Here is a 22197-nt window from a genome sequence, read left to right on the forward strand (position 1 = left end):
CTTTCCAGGTTCTGTCTCCTCCCAGGAGATCATAGAGGCTCTGGCCCATTTATTATGGGGTCTGTTTTGCCCATTTGGGCCTTCCTGTCCAGCTGTTGCATAGGCCTGGTCTCCCCTGGTCTCCTTGCATGTGATTGATCCTTGGGCAGATACCTTGTGATGTAAAGCAGGAATCTTTGATTTCTGTTTCTTTCATGTTGCCCTTGGTGCTTTGCACCACGCTTGGGATGTTTAGTGGACTTCTGAATGTCTCCAACTTGGGGAAAAACTCTGCCTACAGCAGATCATGCTGCTTTTCTGAAATTTAAGACATTTCCATGATAATTTTATTTAAGATTATGCGTTCCCCCCCCCACCCATAAAACCCTTAAAAAACACTTTGGATTCTACTATAGCGCTTTTTTTTCCTTTTTTTTTTTCCCCCCCTTCTTTCTTTCTTTCCTCCCTCCCTCCTTCCCTCCCTCCGTCTCATCTCGTCTCATCTGTTCTCTTCTCTTTTTTTCCTTTTCTTTGAGACAGTCTTGCTTTGTTGCCCAGGCTGCAGTGGTGCAATCTCGGCTCACTGCAACCTCCGCCTCCAAGGTTCAAGCAATTCTCCGGCCTCAGCCTCCTGAGTAGCTGGGATTACAGGCACGCGCCACCATGTCCAGCTAATTTTTTGTATTTTTAGTAGAGACGGGGTTTCACCATGTTGACCAGGATGGTCTCGATCTCTTGACCTTGTGATCCACCCGCCTTGGCCTCCCAAAGTGCTGGGATTACAGGCTTGAGCCACCGCGCCCGGCTCATTTTTGTATTTTTAGTAGAGACAGGGTTTCACCATGTTGATCAGGCTAGTCTCGAACTCCTAACCTTGTGATTCACCTGTCTTGGCCTCCCAAAGTGCTGGGGTTACAGGTGCCCAGCCTGCTGTAGCACTTTTCATATGATAACTTCAGAACATATAACAATTAGAATGAAATGTAGTATCTTCTGTTGGATGGCCAAAACAGATTTGTGCCTAAACCACACGTAAGTTGGCCATTGATTGGAGCTAGGTATTGAATGCGCAGCTGAGGACCCCGCCCCTGCCTCTGTGGGTCAATTTAAACCCACTTAAACCAACTTTCTGAAAAAAAAACAAAGCAGGCCATACATAGTGGCTCATGCCTGTAATCCCAGCACTTTTGGAGGCTGAGGTAGGAGGATCACTTGAGCCCAGGAGTTTGAGAACAGCCTGGGTAACAAAGTGAGACCTCATCTCTACAAAAAAATATAAAAAAGTAGCCAGACCTAGTGACACATACCGGTAGTCCCAGCTACTTGGGAGGCTGAGGCAAGAGGATAAGCTTGAATCAGAAGATTGAGACTACAGTGAGTGATGATCGTGCTATTGTACTCCACCTGGGCAGCAGTCTCAAAACAAAACAAAACAAACAACCTATTTGGGAATTCTGTGATTTCCTAGGAGTTTCCGATGGGATTTGTGTGTTCTCTGTCCCAGGCTGGTCCTGCCCAGGTGGCAATGTGCTGTGGCAGCCCCCACAAGAGAGAGACACTGGTCCATTCTCTAGGTGGAAAGATGGAAACAGGACCAGAGCTTTCTTATGGCTACTTTGAAAACTCTTCTCTTTCTCCTTCTCTCTTTTGCTAGTTATTTTGAATATATTTATTTAGAAATCTAAGTACTATTATAAATGAATTGCTCTGTCCCTCTCCCTTTCCCTCCTCTCCCCTGCCTCCCAGCAAACAAACAAACAAATCTTAATCAGTGAAGTTTTATCTTGTCTGGAATTAGATGGTTTCTTACAGTATAATACCTGATTTAGCTCTACTTTGTTATTCAGATTTTACATTTTATTTTGGTGCAACATTTAACATCTAGTAAAGTTCTGTTAACGTCAGGGGATCTGACCATGACAGTAAATCACATGTACCATTGAAAAAGCCATCTTCAAGTTTTAAAAAGCCGTCATCCTATTTATATGAATCAAGAGCTCTGTATTTTCTCCACAAGAGGGCAGGAAAGTCTGGGCTGTAAATATAATTTTTCAAAAAAAGTCTTTATTGGAAGAAGTATTTCACATGCATACTTTTAAAAATGTATTAAAATTTCCCCTTAAAAAAGAAAGTTCTACGAGTGGATGATTTGAAAAGTTTCTCAAATTTTTCTGGGCAATGGCTTTTCAGCATTGCTCAGCAATCTCTGCTTCTCCAGCTTCTAAATCAGAGCTTCTAATGACAGGACTTAGTATGGCTCTGCTCCTGCTATAGTGACTGAGGCGGCTTGCCCTCATTGACTCATGATCTTAGACCCTTAATACATACACAGGAAAAGGGAAAAGAACAACATTTCACTGGAGGCTCCTGCAAATGATAAAATAATGCATGTGTCAAAGGAAAACAAAAATCACATCACAGATTTGAGACCAGTTCTGACCGTATATACACATTCATACTTTCTCCTGCTCAGAGTATTTTTTATTCTTCACTGCTTTCCACTGCCTGTCACCCCCACATGTCTTTTGTCCTTTTTTTTTTTTTTTAAGATTTACATTATAGGCTATACTGCAAAACCCATCTTAAATCTGTGTTATCAAAAAGTGGATTGCTTCTCTCCTGGTAATTGCAACAGGGTTGGCTTAATCTGTTAGGTCTCACTGTGCCAGGACAACAATAGAATATGCAGGCAAAGTGGGAGACATTTGGTAAATTCAGTTTGTTTTCACAAAAATACATTTGGCGAAATATTTGTAGCTTCACATTTGGAGGTTGGATGCTCCTTAAATATCCAGTACCTACCTATTTCCTTCCATCCTTCCGTCTGTCCGTCCTTCCGTCCATCCATTCTCCCTCCCTCCCTCTCCTCCTTTCTCTCATTTTCCTTCTTTCTTTTCTTTCTTTCTTCTTTTTTACATAGAGCTAATAGACTATGTGAAAGATAAATTGTGTAAAACAATAAAGCATTAAAGACTCAATTTTTGCTTAAGGCCGATAGTGATTCCCCCCTGCAGGGCATGAAATTAAAATGTGGGCACAGAACGAATGATTGCTTCAATATCATGTTTTTAGTGGTGGTTGTCCTCTTGAAGTAGTTAGTGCTGCTTAAAAGAAGCGAAGTGGAACAATTCAGGTTGCAATAGATTGATTCAAAGAGGATGTTTATACAGAAAAATTATTGACAGCTCCAGACATAATCAGTTGGCATAGCATATCAGTTGGTGATAGACATAGCAAAAAAATGTGAGAAAGATATCATAGAAGTAACATGAGGACTTTCTGTGCTAGTGAGATGCAAGTGTAACTAATATCACGAACTTGCATACCTCAAATATAAGCAACGTGGCCACCCACACCCGCTGTTTGTTGCAATATGGCTGCCCAGAAACATACAAGTCATTTGGCACCCACTCCTTTAAGTACCATGACAGTTTGTAGCTTTAGGAAAGGCTCACTTGAAAAATCCCTTATGGTTTCACTCCTAATTACAGATACAGATGGCCACATGAATTTGAAAAAAAAATTTCAAGTGTAGAAGATTGAGCCGTCCTGAAAGTTCATTTCAATCCCATGAATGACTTATGTCTGTTTTCACTGCCTGCCTTCTTTTCAAAACACAGACAGTGGGTCTTACCTGTTTTTCTTTAGAAGTAGTGTAATGGGGTGTGTGTGTGTGTGTGTGTGTGTGTGTGTGTGTGTGTGTGTGTCTGTACTTATCTATGTATATATATGTTTTTCATTTTTCTTTTGCATTGTAACTCATTTTTGCCTGTACCTAATGTGGTTAGTCTTGGTTGAGTGAATGATATCACCATGATTTTGGCTTTCTTCCAGCAGGCAGAGGGAAAAATGACAAAGTCGAGCAAGAATTTCATAGCACAATGGGAAGAGGAATGCACTAAACAGACTTACTCAAAGGAAACATGAGGAAAACATCTTATTATGAGATATATATTTAATATGTTTTTCATATTTGGAAAGAAAAGTTAATGTCTGGGAATGCCTTTTGATTCCCTAGCCAGAAGGATTTGTGTCATTTGACATCCCTCCCCCTTCTTCCAAGTCTTTAGATTAGAAATGATTTATTTACAGAGAGAAGAATGGTACTTTGATATACTATACTAATGTTAAACATTTATGGGGTTTAAAAATATTTATGAATGTGTAAAAGTTATTAAAGTAAATGTGTTTTAGGTTACCTTATGATCAGGTATAGTACGAATACAAAACCAGGAAATTTTATAAAAGAAAAAAAGAAAATACATATGAGTAGATTTGTAAAGTTTAATGATCTTAGGGTATGCACATGTGTCTATTTTGTGTATAATTTAAAATACATAATCCCGTAAAATACAGACTTAATATACATAGGTATATTTTTGAAGCCACCATAAATTACAATGTTAAAGCTCCAAGAAAATTTCATTATAACTCTTTATTCTGAGTCATTCAAAAATACAATAAAAATTTGTTAGTAAAACTTATACAATTTATTCTTTATGAAAAAAATGATCATTTGGAGAATATTGGACTGCTTTTTGGGGGGACACTGGCTTTAGAGGAAGAGAATTTTTATTTGCTATATAAGATTTTTCAGACCTTATGTTATTTCATAAGAAAAATATTCAATGAACTTACTTAAAATTGTACATATGAGTAGGACACAAAAAGAGAGGCCATGGAATATTTCAAGTTAATCTAAAAGTACAAATGTCTTCTATAGCTTTAGTAAGTCCATTTTTCTAGAAGCATCTATAGTGCTGAAAGGATAAATGCTTATTTAACAACATTAGTAGCACACCTAACACGAGTCAAGCAAAGTCATCTCTTCTTTTTTCAAAGAGTATTTCAAGGAAATTAAAGACCCCAGCATTTATTACTCCAAAATAACAAAGTTTTAAATTCTTCTTGGTTTCCTCTTTGCATCTGGGATTTGTAAGCCTAAAAAGACACTTAAAAAAAATACACACACACACACATATGTATGTATGTATGTATGTATGTATGTATGTATGTATCCTGGTCTTTGTGCAGTCATCAGAAAAGGGGCTTGAGAGGTGAAGACCCGTGCGTGTTGCTGAGAAGTTGTCTTTCTGCTCCGGCCTTCTCTCGGTGTCCAGGGACATGTTGTGACTTTATAGCTAACCAGGACCTTAACAAATGAAGCCTCACAGATCTGCTCTTACTGTGGAGACCTGGATGCTTCCTTGGGGCAGCTTAACTTCTTTATGTACCTTTTAAATAATTTTGTCACCTCACATTCTTCCTAGGCTATTTATAATTGTTGAACACTAGACAATTTCCATACACATTGAGGACTGTCATGATCATTTAGTTTTTGCAAGAAACTAATATTTGAATCCTGATTCTATTATTGGGAGTGGAAGATGAGGGAGGGTCAGGTCCACAGACTCAATGTTACAGTTCTGTGCTTTGCTTTGGCGCAATAGCTATGGCTTATACATTTAGTTATTGTGAAAGTGAGTAATACGTATATGCAAGGTAGAATTTTTTAAAGGAAAACTTTTATATAAAGAATCACCATATCATTTAGTTTATCAGAGTAGTAAAAATCTGCATGTCTTAAATACACTCCTTTCTTCTACTAAAACTTGCTTTTATATTTAGTGTAGACATTTTGGGGTGGGTTAAATAAGCATTTATCCTCCATTTGAGATGGAGTCTTGCTCTGTTGCCCAGGCTGGAGTTTTTCTTGGCTCACTGCAACCTTCATCTCCAGGGTTCCAGTGACTATCCTGCCTCAGCCTCCTGGTAGCTGGGATTACAGGTGCCCACCACCATGCTTGAGTAATTTTTGTATTTTTAGTAGAGATGGGGTTTCACCGTGTTGGACAGGCTGGTCTCGAACTCCCAACCTCAAGTGATCCATTTGCCTCAGCCTCCTGAAGTGCTGTGATTATGGGCATGAGCCACCATGCCTGGCCAAGTATAGCCATTCTTGTTTGTACCTGATGACTATCAAAATCTTGAGCACTTTTGCTCTCAGAATGTTAACAGTGATTCTGTCACCTAGAGAAGTAGAAAATAAAGTGGAGAAATAGAAAATACAGGTTGGGACTAATTAAATTGTCTAAATGGAAAATCTATGTAAGAGCTACCTTTATAAAACATTAAGTGACTGTGTTATTTATTCCTGTAAACCAAGAGAGATGCCCGGGGCCCTATCCCTCACTGAAGCATGGTTTTTGGCATCAGGGGAAAGGTGAAAGACCCTAACAAGCAAGTCACTGCCACGTTTTGGCTACCGAATGAGGCTTTTGGAAGTCACAGTGAGATAGTAGTTTTGAGAGCCAAACTTTGTAGAGAGAGAAGAAGGACTTCTGTTTCTTAGAGCCCCTTTTGTATGATCCAGACACAAGAAGCCAGGGCTGAGATGGGGCCAAGTCTCCAAATATGGGGAATCCCTAGGACTCCATCAGTCCCAGGAGAACAGACCACAAGTTCCACCAGGTGAGGACTTCAGCAGCTGGCCAAGGGAGAAAGAGGCATCTCAAGAGGCAACAGGGGCACTGAGGGCCTGGAGGACAGCTCAGGGTCTAGCCTTTGAACATAAATGTTGCAAAAATAGTACAAAGAACTCCCTATGCCCTTTGCTTAGATATACCAATTTTCCACATACACATTAGTCTCTGTCTTTGTATGTACACTTATTACTAATTTTTGAACCATTTGAGAGTAGGTTGCATAAATAATGCCTCTTTTTCCCCTTAGTCTTTCTGTGTATATTTTTTGAGAACAAGGACATTATCTTTCATAATCATATTAAATTCATGAAGCCTAACACTGATACATTACTTCTGCATTATCTACAGTGCATATTCAAATGTCATCACTTCTCCCAATGGTGATCTTTTTAGCATTTTCTCCCCAGTCCAGGATTACATTTTGAATTAATTGCCCTGCGAGACTGAGTCATCATTAACTGACAAATTCTAGCCCAGTTTCTCACTCCATCACACCTAGCCTCCATCTGCCAGAAAAGGTGTTTCAGAGCAGGTTTTCTTTTTTCTTATTTTTACCTATTTATGTGTAGTGCATTTTGAGTGTGTATCCATTACTGTTTCCAGACCCTTCCAAGTGAGCTTTGTATGGAGAGATGAGAGATTTCATCTTTATCCTGCATCAAGTAGACTTCAAGACAAGTAACTGAGAGATTTTTCTTACTTCTGCAGCCTTGGAGGCTTCCCTAATGAAGTTAGAAGAGAGATAAGGTCATATTTTATTTTATTTTGTTATTTAGTTTTTATTTTATAGTCATAAACTTAACTCTGCAATCCAGCTAGACATGGAAGGGAACAAGGAAAACATGGAACCAAGAGGCCTGCAGCGAGAGCACAAAGATTCTAGGATACTGCGAGCAAATGGAGGGGAGGGTGCTCTCCTTAGCTACAGAAGGAATGGTCTGGTGCTGAAGATAAAACACAAGTCAAACTTACTCAACTTGTCCACAGTCAGCAATGGAGATCTTCTTGCTGGTCTCACCGTTCCTGGACCCAAAGCGCTCCATGGCTTCCACAATACTCATGCCTTCTCTCACCGTGCCAAAGACCATATGCTTGCTGTCCAACTGCTCAGCCTTGGTGGTGCCGAAGAAAAACTGGGAACCATTTGTGTTGGGTTCAGCATTTGCCATGGACAGGATGCCAGGACCTGTATCTTTAGGATGAAGTTCTCATCATCAAATTTCTCCCTGTAGATGGACTTGCCATGCATGGCAGGTGAAGCTACCACCCTGACACATAAATCCTGGAATAATTCTTTGAAAGTAGGCACCCTTACAACCAAATCCTTTCTCTCCAGTGCTCAGAGCACGAAAGTTTTCTGCTGTCTTTGGAAACTTGTCTGCAAACAGCTCAAAGGAGACACAGCCCAAGGGCTAACCATCAACGGCAGTGCCGAATAATACAGTGAGGTTGACCATGGCTGATAGTATGGGGTTCCTGGCAGTGGCGGCATCTGCCTATTTTATTTTGTTTTATTTTTCAGATGGAGTCTTGCTCTGTTGCCCAGGCTGGAGTGCAGTGGCATGATTTTGTCTCACTGCAACTTCTGCCTCCTGGGTTCAAGTGATTTCATGTCTCAGCCTCCTGAGTAGCTGGGATGACATGCTCCCACCACCAAGCCCAGTTAATATTTTGTATTTTTAGTAGAGATGGGGTTTCATCCATTTGGCCAGGCTGGTCTCGAACTCCTGACCTCAAGTGATCTGCCCACCTTAGCTTCCCAAAATGCTGGGATTAAGGTGTGACCCACTATGCCTGGCCAAAGGTCATATATTTTAAAATAATAATATTTTCTTTTGTTACCAGCACAAAGCACTTGATATACATACACTTATTTGATCTTCAAATCCACGAAGTGGTGAAAATCCTCTATGGCTCATACGACCAGCGTGGTCTACTCTTTGCCAGCTGCTCATTACTTTTTTGCTCACCCAAACCTTTATGTTTTTTGAAGGGCTGTGTTGTTTTCCATCCCAGGGACTACACCCATGACCATTGTCTGGAAATTCTTTGCCTCACTGTTTTTCAAAGAAGCTTAACTGTGGAGGGAGGGTAAGAGTTAAACTGGTCAAGAGAGGCCAGGCATGGTGGTGCTTGTCTGTAATTCCCCTCTACTTGGGAGCTTGAGGCAGGAGAGTCACTTGAACCCAGGAGTTCAGGACCAGCCTGGGCAATGTAGCAAGGCCCCTTTCTCAAAAAAATATAAGTGTCAAGGGAGCGTTTTGTGGTAGTTGATGCTGTGTATTATAATGATGACCACATATCTATTGAATAAGCTGCAGGGAGAGAGTTAAGAGACAGGAGGAAAATACAGAGGGAGAAGAAAGCGGGTGGAGGAAGGTTTCTGAAAAGGAGGGTGGAGATGAGATACAGAAGAGATGAGCTTTTTACAGCTGGGAAAACTCATTGGCAGTCGTGCCAGAGGTTGAGGGAGTTTGGCTCTTCTAATCTTTACTTTTTACTCTTTTTACTGTTAAAGAGGCTGCCGTTTCCTTGAATGTTTACACTGAGAAGGTTAAAGACGGAAGAGAGGATGGAGGATGAAGGTTGATGGACAATATGACCAAATTATAAGTTTGAGAAATGGGGACAAAAGGATATCTGTGCCCTTGTTCTTATGATGGAGCCCTGGAAAGCAAGATGATTTTAGAAGTGTCTTGCCTGCAGCACGGGGTGGGATCAAAAGAAATGTTGGTGAGTGCCCAAGAGAGCCCCATGGAATCCTGGCCTACTGGAGAAACAGTACCATTTTCCCATGTGGCTAGAGTGGCACAGGTGTACTACATGGGGCTTATGGGGATGAGGAGGAAGCAGCAGTGACCTTTAAGAGCTAACTGGATGGAAATGAGAACATTTTAGAGGACGCCAGCCCGTGGGATAAAACTGATGATGCATTCGTTTTCCTCTGTGTGTCAGTCTTGTCTAAGACCTCCTAATGAGAGATGATAAAAATCTGGGCAACACTGAAGGACTTTCCTCTAAAACTACATCCCCTAAAAAATGTAATTGGTTTACCGATAACATAGAAAATATCTTACAAGGCAAACTCTAGTTCAGCTATCTTTTAAATGGGAAACACTTCTAAATGTTATTGTTACAAGGACTGAATTCGTTGAGGAATTTCCACTGAGAATTGGAACTGAAAGAGATGAGCAGTGATAGAAAAGGAAGTCTTTCTCTTATGAGCCTTTGGAATATAGACCTTTTTACTTCCCAATAATTTTCTGCCTGAAGCACTGACATGTCTAATTAATAATAATATTCTATTAAACAGTATGATTAATCTGAGAGATCGTTATGCACAAGTAGATTAAAAAAGCAACCTAAATCCCTTTGGTCTGATTTAAGATAAAATAAACCTGAATTTCTTATCTAGGGAGACTTTTTTTTCTCCTTGTGATGTAACTCGAGGGTACGTTCTATTTCTGTGATTCTTTTGGTGTGTGTTCTTTATTATCTGACGAGCTGCAAGGAAACATTTGAATAAAGAGTACCTATTCAGTTGCACCTACCCAATTCAATTACAATTTTGTATAAGTATTTGTGTGAATATTATTTTTGCAGAATACATTAGTTATGTAATACCTTTCTGTTGTTAGTTTTATATAGGGCAGAGCTGTTAATATTTTACTAATAAGAACAAGGAATCATTTGGGAAAAATCAGGCAGCAAAGGACCCCATAAGATACTTCAGCAGATCTCAAGGCTTAAAACTGCCTGATTCCTGAGCAGAAAAAATGGCAATAGCATTGTTTTCCAAGTTCAGTGATTGAAAACAACTTAAATGTGTTTGCTTTCTCAAGAGGCTATTTTAAGGAAGTCTGGGTATTTTAAGAGTTGTTGTTCCTTGAGTTTTTCATTTATTGATGGCAAGATTTTTGATAAACTTTCTCTTGCAGCCAGCCACTGGAGTATAGTGATTAAAAGCCAGCTTTGGGGGTTTTGTGGCTTCAGGTATTACCTGCTCTGGGACCTTGGCTAAGTTGGTGAATGCTTCAAGGCTCAGTGTCTTCATCTCTAAAATGGGGAGATCATGTGTTTCTTAGGTAGAGCCTCCCGGATTTGTCTGCCTCTCAGACAGATGTTCTGAGATGTTGGCCAGGTGTGGTGGCTCACGCCTGTAATGTCAGCACTTTGGGAAGCTGAAGGGGGTGGATCACTTGAGGTTAGGAGTTCAAGACTAACCTGGCCAACATGGTGAAACCCTGTCCCTACTAAAAATACAAAAAAATTAGCCAGGTGTGGTGGCAGGTGCCTGTAATCCCAGCAACTTTGGAGGCTGATGCAGAAGAATCATTTTAACAATGCAGAGGTTGCATTGAGCCAGGATCTCACCATCACACTCCAGCCTGGGTAACAAAGCAAGGTGCTGTCTCAAAAATAAATAAATAAATAAATAAAATGAAAAGTTCTGAGAATCCCCGTGGGTTTCAGCAGTGGGACAAACTTAATCAGTTTCTGTATGTGCTAAATAGTGGGAAAGCTGAGGTGACAAAACCAGTTGTGAGAATTAAAAGTATATGATGAATAAAGCTTTTAGGTCTGTGCTTGGGACCTCATTGTTATTTGATAAAAGCCAGCATCCATTATTACTTATTAGAAAATTCATCACACTTTCAGATAATCTCTAAGTTATTTTTAGAGATTATTTTATCTTCTATTCCATTGTCTTTCATCTGGAATTTTAACATTTCAAAGATATATCCATCAGCTAAACATTGGAGCCATGTAGACATTAGAGCCATATAGCACTTACCTAAATTTCATAGTAGTACTGGGACATATATAGTATTGTATAATTCACAAAACATTTTCCATATTATGTTATCATTTTAGTATATGGTCACTCCTGATTATGACCAATGATAACATTTGATTTTACCTAAACTGATTATCTTGGACATCTTAATTGATGATCAAATTTGGAAAGTTCATGAAAAGGCCATTCAAGTACATACGTGCACATACTCTACACTCTTCTATAGATGGTATAAGATACATACATCGTTTGCTGCTTAGATATTGATATTTGTAAATGGTGTTAGAGATGTAATAATTTGTACTGTTGTATAATAAAACTACTGGTTGGCATTTAGTTCCTGTAATTCCTTCCAATAACTATAATTGGGGTAGAAAAGAGTCAACAAAAATGGCAGAAACATCTCATAGTTCAGGTAATGTAAATGAAGTTTTACTTATTTATTTATTTATTTTTAAAGAGTCAGGATCATGCTCAGTCGCCTGGGCTGGAGTTCAGTGGCATGATTATAGCTCACTACAGCCTTGAACTCCTGGGCTCAAGTGATCCTTCCACTCAGCCTCCTGAGTAGATGGGACTACAGGCACAAGCCATGATGCCTGGCTAATTTTTTTTATTTTTGTAGACAAAGTCTTGCTGTGTGTGTATGTGTGTTTTTAATCTCAAAAAAAAAAAAAAAAACCCACAAAAAACCTACTACTACTTCTAATAAAGTACATTTAAATTGATGGTGATATTTTCATCATACAAGTCTTTGCTTAAAGTGTACATACACTTGATGGACCATTCTTCATATAAACATGCATGATCACTCTTGGTCTTAAGAATTGTCAGCTATGATAGAAGCTCTTCCCGTGACAGTTGAGGACACAGAGGCCCAGAGAAGTGAAGTGACTTGCCCAAGGCCACACAGCTTATTCATGATAGAACAGGCACAACTAGAGCCTAAGGAACCCTAATGCAATTTTCACTGCCTTGCTCCTCCTCTGTAGGTGATTTCAGCAGTCCTTCAGGAAATCAGATGCCTCCTGACTCAGCTAATTCGTTCTTCAGTTTCTGTGATCAGAGATTCATACCTTTTTGGTTTCATCCCTGCTTAATGTAGTAGAAGTAGCTCAGGGTTTAGAGGCAGATGAACTTGGGTGTAAAATCTAGTGCTGACACTCAGGACTGCCACATTGCACAACTCCAGGGGGCACCACTCCAAGGTAGTTTATGTGAATAGAGCCTAGATTAACAAGAGGCACTTAAAAATTTGTTAGGAGTAGCATCATCTACTGCTTTTTGAATTTGAAGGCTGACACAAGTGGAATTTTTTCATAGTGAGGACCTTGTGTTAAGAGCCATTCTGGACAAGGACATATATGTATGTGTATCTATTGCTTTAGTAAATCTCACAAATGCACACAGTAAAAATTATGTGAATGTGGATGCCACTACTTCAAAAGCTGTGGTCATGGGGGCAAGAGCTGGGGCAATGGGTTTATCCTCTCTCTCTCTCTCTCTCACTTTCTCTCTCTCTCTCTTTTTCTCTCTCTCTCTTTTTCATTTCCTTTGAGGCGTCCTGACCCAATACTCATCTTCCCATTCCAGATCCCAAGTGAAAGACCTGGCCACCTCTGTTGACATGGTGAGCAGCTTATGAACCTTTGCGAAATTGCTGAAGGGGAGAGTTTGTGGATATCGCCTCTGTCATCACCCAGAGGGCAGGAATGAGGATGGAAGAGCACCTATCTTTGCTCTCTATTTGTCTGTGAGGTTGGTGAGAACTTTCTGAGACTCTTCCAAAACCTTTTCTATTGTCCCTTGGTTTAGAGAACTGCTGGAATTTGGGTCTCAGAGACTTGGGAATTAGTGGTAGAGACTGAACTTTCTGTAATGCTTATGGTCTATTGAGCAAATGAATAGCATCTGAAAATGGCAAGACTATAACATTAAGAAAATGAACTTTTTTTCAAGCAGTTTTAGAAGAACCATTTACACATGGACAAGATAATTATGAGATAACGAAAGCTTGTGTTATTTAAGGTGGGGCTTTGGCAGTCTAATTTTATGGCTGTCTGTAGTAGATCGTCAGCATAACAGCCCCCAGTGAATCAATGCCTCCCTGCATCCACACCTCTTTGTAACATGATATTGTTGCTCTTTCCATCAAGAAATGGTCTCTTGGCCGAGAGCGTGCAGTGGCTCTCGTCATCCCAGTACTTTGGGAGGCTGAAGCAGGTGGATTGCTTGAGGTCAGGAAGGTCCAGGCTGTTCTGGAGGGAGAAGCTGCGTGAGGCACAACCAGCCCCAAGGTGCCACAGGTCTGCGTTAGGCGGTCTTGAATCCACTAGTCCTAGGGGAGCCACGGCTCTGCTGAGTCCTACTCAAAATATTGACCCACAGATTTGTGAGCAAATAAAATACTGGTTGTTTTAAGCACCAGTAAGCTTTGGTGTGGTTTGCATGTGGCAATAGATAATTAATACAGTCTCAATTCTAGATGCTAATCAGAGTCACCTTAGGAGCTTTTATAAAAAGCAGATTACTTGGCCGGATGCAGCAGCTTATGCCTGTAATCTCAGCACTTTGGGAGACTGAGGTAGGCAGATCACTTGAGACCAAGAGTTTGAGACCAGCCTGGCCAACATGGCCAGAAGACAGAAACCCTGTCTCTACTAAAAATAAAAAAATTGCCTGGGCCTAGTGGTGCATTCCTGTAGTCTCAGCTTCATGGGAAGCTGAGGTGTGGGATAATCGCTTGAACCTGGGAGGTGGAAGTTGCAGTGAGCTGAGATTGTACCATTGCACTCCAGCCTAGGTAACAGGGTGAAATTCTGTCCCCCCGCCAAAAAAAAAAAAGCAGATTACTGGGTTTCATCTCCAGAGATTACGATTTGGGACATCAAGTGGGGATATTATATTAGGGTTCAGGGTGCCCTCAGCTCCCCTGAGAGGACGTTTCTCCAGGTTCTTGGTCTCCTGCCCTCTTATGAATGAGAGGGGGGACCACAGCACAGTACACAGTAAATGCCAGACTCAAAAGTGTTTGTAGAAAGTGATTTATTTAGAGAGAGAGAGAAAAACTGGAGGAGAGAGAAACAGCTAACTCTCAAACTGAGTAAGAGAATCCAGAAAGATGGAATCCAGGAGAGGAAAGCAGCTTCTATACTGAGTGGAAGGGAATAGAGAGAGATGGAGTTTAGGAGGGGAAGACAGGCTTCCATGAGAGAGAGTGGAAGGGGACTCCAGAGGGGAAATCCAGGATAGAGAAAGACAGCTTCCACGAAGGGAGTGTTCATGGAAGAGGACCCAAGCATGGAGTCCGAAGGGGTGTGGAAGAAAGGGACTTTTAACTGGGTGAAAACCTCACCTTCTCTAAGACCCCAATGAAAGGAGTTTCTTAGAACTTCCGCTGGAGTGATTGACTTTATTTATTTATTTATTTATTTTTAAATTGCATTTTATGTTTTGGGTTACATATGAAGAACATGCAAAATTGTTGCATAGGTACACAACGTGGCAGTGTGATTTGCTGCCTTCCTCCCCTTCACCTACATCTGGCATTTCTCCCCATGCTATCTCTCCCCACCTCCCCATCCCCCCGTCCATCCCCCATTGCCCCCCAACAGACCCCAGTGTGTAGTGCTCCCCTCCCTGTGTCCGTGTGTTCTCATTGTTCAACACCCGCCTATGAGTGAGAACATGCGGTGTTTGATTTTTCTGCTCTTGTGTCAGTTTGCTGAGAATGATGGTTTCCAGGTTCATCCATGTCCCTACAAAGGACACGAACTCATTGTTTTTGATGGCTGCATAATATTCCATGGTGTATATGTACCACATTTTCCCTGTCCAGTCTATCATCGATGGGCATTTGGGTTGGTTCCAGGTCTTTGCTGTTGTAAACAGTGCTGCTATGAACATTCGTGTGCATGTGTCCTTATTGTAGAATGATTTATAATCCTTTGGATATATACCCAGTACAGTAATGGGATTGCTAGGTCAAATGGAATTTCTATTTCTAGGTCCTTAAGGAATCGCCACACTGTCTTCCACAATGGTTGAACTAATTTACACTCCCACCAACAGTGTAAAAATGTTCCTATTTCTCCACATCCTTTCTAGCATCTGTTGTCTCCAGATTTTTTTAATGATCGCCATTCTTGTTTCTTCCCACTGTGGGCATGGCACTGGGAAGTTCTTGCCCTGAAAACTACGCCCCTTGTGGACCCGGAAAGAGAACACATTCCCTTAGGGAGAGGGCTGTCTCAGGCCTCTGTAATCCACATCTTCCCTCACCCCCATGCAATTTTTATTTAAAACAATTTCAAATCTATTATACAGAGGTTGAAACAATAGTACCAACATCTAAAGAAACTTCTGGATAAACCTATGGTTAACATTTTGCCACATTTGTATCAGTTAATCAATCTGTTTATCCTATCTTTTTGTAAAATCCATTGACAGGAAGTTGCAGATGGCAAGTCACTTCATCCCTTATCTTGGGTTTAATGGATTCTTACATCCCCATGTAAGAAAAGAACATTTTCCTTTTTTTGAGATGTCTTGCTCTGTCACCAGGCTGAGATGTTGTCTCAAGCACAGCTGAGTGCAGTGGCTTGATCTCAGCTCACTGCAACCTCTGACTTCCTGGTTCAAGCGATTCTCCTGCCTCAGCCTCCTGAGTAGCTAGAATTACAGTCACGTACAACCACACCCGGCTAATTTTTGTATTTTTAGTAGAGATGAGGTTTCACCGTGTTGACCAGGATAGTCTTGATTTCCTGACCGCGTGATCTGCCTGCCTTGGCCTGCCAAAGTGCTGGGATTATAGGTGTGAGCCACCGCACCCAGCCTGAAAATAACATTTTCTTACATGACTACATTATTATCCTCACAACCAAGAAAATTCATATCGATTTAATCATGTCATTTAATTTATAGTCTAAATTCAAATTTTCTAAACTTGGAAATGTCCTTTATAGATTTTTTAGTTTTAATTTTATTATTTATTTTTACTTTGAGACAGAGTCTCACTCTGTCACCCGGGCTGGAGTACAGTGGCACGATCATGGCTCACTGCAGCCTTGATCTCCCAGGCTCAAGAGATCCTCTCACCTCAGCCTCCCAAGTAGCTGGGATGATAGGAAGATATATATATATATATATATATTTAAAGATAGGGTGTGTCTATGTTGCCAGGGGTAGTCTCAAACTCCTGGGCTCATATGATCCTCCTACATTGGCCTCTCAAAGTGCTGAGATTTTAGGCGTGAGCCATGGTGCCTGACCTCACCACCAAATTTAAATTGTAAAAGTGTCTGATGCCAGCTTTTTCTACTTCCTTATTTCTCGTTCTCTTAACACAGTTGTTCGTCTTTTGTCCTCTCCACTCCACTGAAACTCTAAGGCAGGCATCCCCAAACTTTTTACATAGGGGGCCAGTTCACTGTCCCTCAGGCTGTTGGAGAGCCGCCACATACTGTGCTCCTCTCATTGACCACCAATGAAAGAGATGCCCCTTCGTGAAGTGCGGCGGGGGGCCAGATAAATGGCCTCAAGGGGCCGCATGCGGCCTGCGGGCTGTAGTTTGGGGATGCCTGCTCTAAGGTCACCAACAACCTCAGTGACTTCCACCCCAGTGGTTGCTTCTATGGTCTCACATTCCTGGACTTTACAAGTGCTTTCCCCGTAGCTGACCACTTTCTCCTTCTTGAAACACTATTTGCCCCTTTGGCTTTTGTGACGTCACACTCTCTCCCGGTTTCCCTCCTATCTCAGTGACTGTGGTTTCTTGGGCTTTATTGTGGATCTTAGTCTTTTCTGCCTGACCTCTGAGTGTGGGAGAGCCTCTGGGCTCTCTTGCCTGTTCACTTTCCCCTGGCTGATCTCATTCAATCCCATGACTTTCATCTATATACCAACAGACTCCCAAGGGATTATCTGGCCCTGCCTTCTCCTCTGAGTTTCAGTCTCATATAACTGGCTGCCTACACAGTACCTCCACTTTGGTGTATAAGAGGTGTCTCAAACCTAACATGTCCCAAACCATTTTTAATCTCCCTCTCCCACCTGGCTTCTGCTCTGGTGTCTCCCCCATTTCCATTGTTTATCTACTCAGTCCCCGAAGCCAAAACTTAGGGACTCATTTAATCTATTTTCCTCACTCTGCACTATCAGTCCTTTAATAGGACCTGTCCGTTCCACCTCTGAAAGGGACTCTGAAAGTGTCTGAGTTTTCTCACCTGCACTGCTGCCTTTCTTGGCTGATGGTCCAAGCCACTGTTCTCTACAGTTTAGGTCACTGTAAGCTTCTAAGCTGGACTGATTCCTTTTTACTTGCTGATCTGTTTCTCCAGTGATCTTTTGTTACTCCTCTGCATAAAACCTGCACAATTTCTAACCTGGGCAAGATAGCAAGACACTATCTCTAGAATAACTAAAAATATTAGCTGGACCTGGTGATGCATCCTTGTAGTCCCAACTACTGGGAAGGCTGAGGTGGGAGAATTGATTGAGCCCAAGAGGTTGAGGCTGCAGTGAGCCATTATTGCACCACCATGCTCCAGCCTGGGTGACAGAGCAAGACCCTGTCTCAAAATAAAATAAACCTTAAACTCTGTTATATTTTAAATCCAAGCTCCTTCCCTGGGCTGTAAAAGCCTGTGTGATCTGGCCCTGCTTGCCTGCCTCTGCAACTTCCCCTCACTCACTGTGCCACAGCCAACTTGGCCTTCTCTCAGTTCCTGGAACCCACCAGCCTTGTCCCTTTCTCAGAGGCTTTGCACATGCTCTCTCTCCTCCCAGAATGCCCTTCCTGCACGTGTTTGCATGGCTTTCTCCTCCCCAGCCCTCGGGTTTTGACTCGAGGGTCACTTCTTTAAAGGAATATCTCTTGACCACCTGAATATAAATAGCCACCCACCCCAAGTTACTCTTGATCACATCTTGCTATTTTATATTATTCAAAGCACTTATCTATTTTAATATTGCTTTCTCATTTATTTACTGGTTTTCCATTTCTACATTTAGGGAGTTGGATTCTTTTTCAATTTGTTTACTGTTGTGTCTCTAGTATTTAGAAGTGTGCCTGCCCCATGTTAGGTAGTAAATAACTGGAAACAGTGAATAGGCTGGTGGACCATCCCAATATTGGAAACTGGAATTCACCCTGCTCTCCTCCTGTGCTCCTGCTTTCTGTTCAGTAGCCAGGTGCAGTAGATGTTGTATTCTTGATTTTTCTGAGCTCTATCCCACTTCCCATCTACTACCACTGCTTTGGTTTATTCCGTCAGCACCTAGACCGTTTCCCAGTCTCTGGTCAAGGACTGATCCCTGTATATATGTTTTTTCCCTCTTCCTCCAAGAAGAACAAATGAAACACTCTATGTGCTACCATGATGCCCCCAGACCTACTTCCATAGACCCTGGAGGCTTTATTGCATATACCCTTTGCTGTGTTCATCTCCTCCTATTATATTGTAATCCCCTTGGAGTCAGGGATCCCATCTTTCTATTTTTTTCCTTTTATTCTTTTTCTTCTTTCTTTCTTTCTTTCTTTTTGTTTTTGACAGAGTCTTGGTCTGTCGCCCAGGCTGGAGTGCAGTGGCACCATCTCAGCTCACTACAGTCTTGACCTCCAAGGGTCAAGCAACCCTCCCACCTCAGCCTCCCAAGTAGCTGGGATTATAGGCAGGTGCCACTATGCCTAGCTAATTTTTGTATTTGTGATAGAGATGGAGTTTTGCTATGTTGGCCAGGCTGATCTGGAACTCCTAACCTCAAGTGATATGCCTGCCTTGGCCTCCCAAAGTGCTGGGAGGTTATGAGCCACCGCACCTGGCCTGTTTTTTCATTCCAAATACTTAGCAGCATGCCTGGCATGTAGTAGATGTCTGATAAATGTTTGAAAGAAGAAGATGAATGAATACAAATGAATGAGTTTGACTAAATGGGTCCACATAAAAACAGCTACCAAAAAAGCACAAACCTAAAATTTAGATGTAGTATTAGTGATGTCCAATTTGTGAATTTAAAATCAACTTTAAAGTAAGGCTTATTCATTACAGTTAAAACTCAAAGAGCAGTGATTGACATACTTGCTTTTGAGGTCATCGTGTTCTTCATTCCAACATCTGCAGTTCTTTATTTTTTTTTTGAGATAACTTTATACATAAAAATAAAAACCCAGCTATTCTTACATTTTTCTCATAGAGATACAAAAATAAAGATGACTTAGGGTAAAGAACCCCATGCTATATGCAAGTTTTAGAAAATCCCTTTTTATTCTCTTTGTGTCTTTTGTTGTATTTTACATGTCTCGTGTATCTGAAGCAATTTAGGAAAACTATGAACAAAACTGTTGACACATCCTAGGACCCTAATCTAACCTCAGAAGATTCCAGTTTCATTCTGAGTTTTGCTACAATACTCACTCCATGTGTATCTTTTGTGTTTCTAAATACTGAAATCAGAATACATGTCCATATCTGTTAGTGAAATAGAGGAAGCTATAACTGTGTAGTATTTCCAGACAATGAATATACAGTAAATTTTGCATGTAATTTTTATCTCCTTCCATCAAGTGTAACAATATGTTGAATTTGCCATGGGCCTTTAAAGCTTCGATGTTGTGAAGAGCTCTGCATGAAATTTTAAAGAGACTGGACCTTTCATCTGCACAACAGCAGGGCACCTCGCTATAGGGACAAGAAAGGAAGAGAGAGAGAGAGAGAGAACATTTCTGAAGTAATAGCAAAAAATAAGAGCAGAAGCAATTATTTCATCAAAGATTGATCTCCCCCATTCTTTATATATATATTTTTTCAAATTTCTTAGCTGGAGATCGTCTACCTTGTTACCGTCCTCTCCTGGTGTATGTTAAATTTGCAGGTTTCACATGGTCAAAATGGGGGAGAAAATTCATGAAGGAAAAGATGTTTATTTTAGGAGGTGGTGTTACTGATGATAGCATTTAAATGTATTTGCAAGGGATCTGCAAGTGGGGAAAGTCGCAAACAACTAAATTTGGTACTCCCTAGAGACCTGAGTCTGTTTGCCTGGGGATATGAATGATGTGGGTATGTTTTCTTCGTCTTTGTCTTCTCCGTTTTCTCCCACAAACATTAGCACAAACTTTGGCTGCTGTGGCAGAGCAAGAGAGTTTTCTCTTTCCATCTCTGTGGCTAATCCTAATATGCTGTGTTCTTTTTCTTGATCTGGGGAGTTGCTGGGCCCTCCTGGCTGTGGAGTCAGTTTGTACCACTTCTGTGAGATGGACTTTATCCTACTGACAAAGGGGATAACCAAGTACAGAACTCCATCTTCTTCTTTCTCTGTATTATAATTTTTTGAGATGGAGTCTTGCTCTGTTGCTTAGGCTGATACGCAGTGGCGCAATCTCAGCTCACTGCAACCTCTGCCTCCTGGGTTCAAGAGATTCTCATGCTTCAGCCTCCCGAATACCAGGGACTGCAATTGCACACTACCATACCTGGCTAATTTTTGTATTTGTAGTAGAGACGCGGTTTCACTATGTTGGTGAGGCTGGTCTCAAACTCCTAACTTCAAATGATCCACCTGCCTTGGTGTGAGCCACCATGCCTGGCCTTTTTTTTAAAAAAAATAGTTTTGATAAGTCATCAAAATGAAATGCCTGGATCTGCTCTGCTGCTTGCTTTCATTTTGGATGGCTTGCTTTAACCTCCCTCTTCCTCCATTTTCTTTCTCCTCTGTATCATGTTGAGAGGATCGATAAAACACTTTGTTTGGGCTTTGAGACTGGAGAAACCTCCTTCCTTTATGTTAGTTTCCTATCAATGCTGCAACAGATTACTACAGATTTAATGGTTTTAAAGAACACAAATGTATTCTCCTCCAGTTCTAGAGGCCAGATGTCTTACGGGGCTCAAGGTGTTGGCAGTCTTATGGGGCCCCTTCGGTCGGGGGGAAGAGGTCCTCGGGAGAATCTGTTTCCTTGTCTTTTCCAGCTTATAGAGACTGTTCCTTGGCTCATAGCCTCTTCTCCATCTTCAAAGTGCATTGCTCCAGCCTCTGCTTCTATATCCTGTTTCCTTCTTCTTGAGATCTTTAATCATATATGCAAAGTTCCTTTTACCATGTAAGGGAGCATATTCACAGGTTTTAGGATTTAACACTGTGGACATCCTTAGGGGCATGTTATTTGACTTACCACTCCATTCAACTTTATGCCAAATAAAATTTTTGTAATCTTCATTCTGTTTCTCTCCATTTGTGGATGCACAGATCATTCCATTCTCGAATGGCAATAACGGTGAATTTCTTCTTCTTTTTTGAGATAGTGTCTCACTCTTTTGTCCAGGCTGGATTGCAGTGGTATGCCCACAGCTCACTGTAGCCTTAATCTCTCAGGCTGAAGCCATCCTCCCATCTCAGCTTCCCTAGTAGCTGGGACTGCAGGCATATGTCACCACACCCAGTTAATTAAAAGAATGCTTTTTGAAGGGTTGGGATCTCACTATGTTGTCCAGGCTGGTCTTCAACTCATGGGCTCAAGCAGTCCTCCTGCCTTGACATCCTGAGTAGCTGAGACTACTGGCATGCACCACTACACCTGAATAATTTTTTTTTTTTTCTAGAGACAGGGTCTCACTACATTGTCTAGGCTGATCTCAAACTCCCTGGCTCAAACAGTCTCCCTGCCTTGGCTTCCCAAAGTGCTGAGATGGCAGTTGTGAGCCACTAAGCCAGGCTCTGGCAGAACTTCTTAAATGCACACAAGAGAGGAGTTTTGTTTGTATCCTCTCCAGAGATTCCCTTAAGACTCAAAAGTGTGATCAGCTTCAGGGGAGCAAACTTCTTTCAGTGCTGGCTCCCTAACCAACCGGGGCTGTTTTCTCTGTGTCTTTCAGAGGATTATGGAGTTTTGAGGAAGTGGATTTTTAGGATTCATCATTTCAGGCTCAGCCAGAT

General features: G+C 41.4%; 1 long non-coding RNA gene across 4 annotated transcripts in view; it reads left to right on the forward strand.

Moving 5' to 3' along the window:
- LOC141585605 (uncharacterized) overlaps nucleotides 1-22197 on the forward strand; it is a 210093-nt gene that overhangs the window by 78837 nt on the left and 109059 nt on the right. For all 4 annotated transcript variants that reach the window (XR_012519162.1, XR_012519163.1, XR_012519164.1 and 1 more), the window contains one exon: nucleotides 12856-13020. This is a non-coding gene — a long non-coding RNA (uncharacterized LOC141585605). The remainder of the gene's footprint in view (nucleotides 1-12855; nucleotides 13021-22197) is intronic.

This window comes from Saimiri boliviensis, chromosome 1 (genome assembly GCF_048565385.1).
Source record: "Saimiri boliviensis isolate mSaiBol1 chromosome 1, mSaiBol1.pri, whole genome shotgun sequence".
NCBI classification, from domain to species: Eukaryota; Metazoa; Chordata; class Mammalia; order Primates; family Cebidae; genus Saimiri; species Saimiri boliviensis.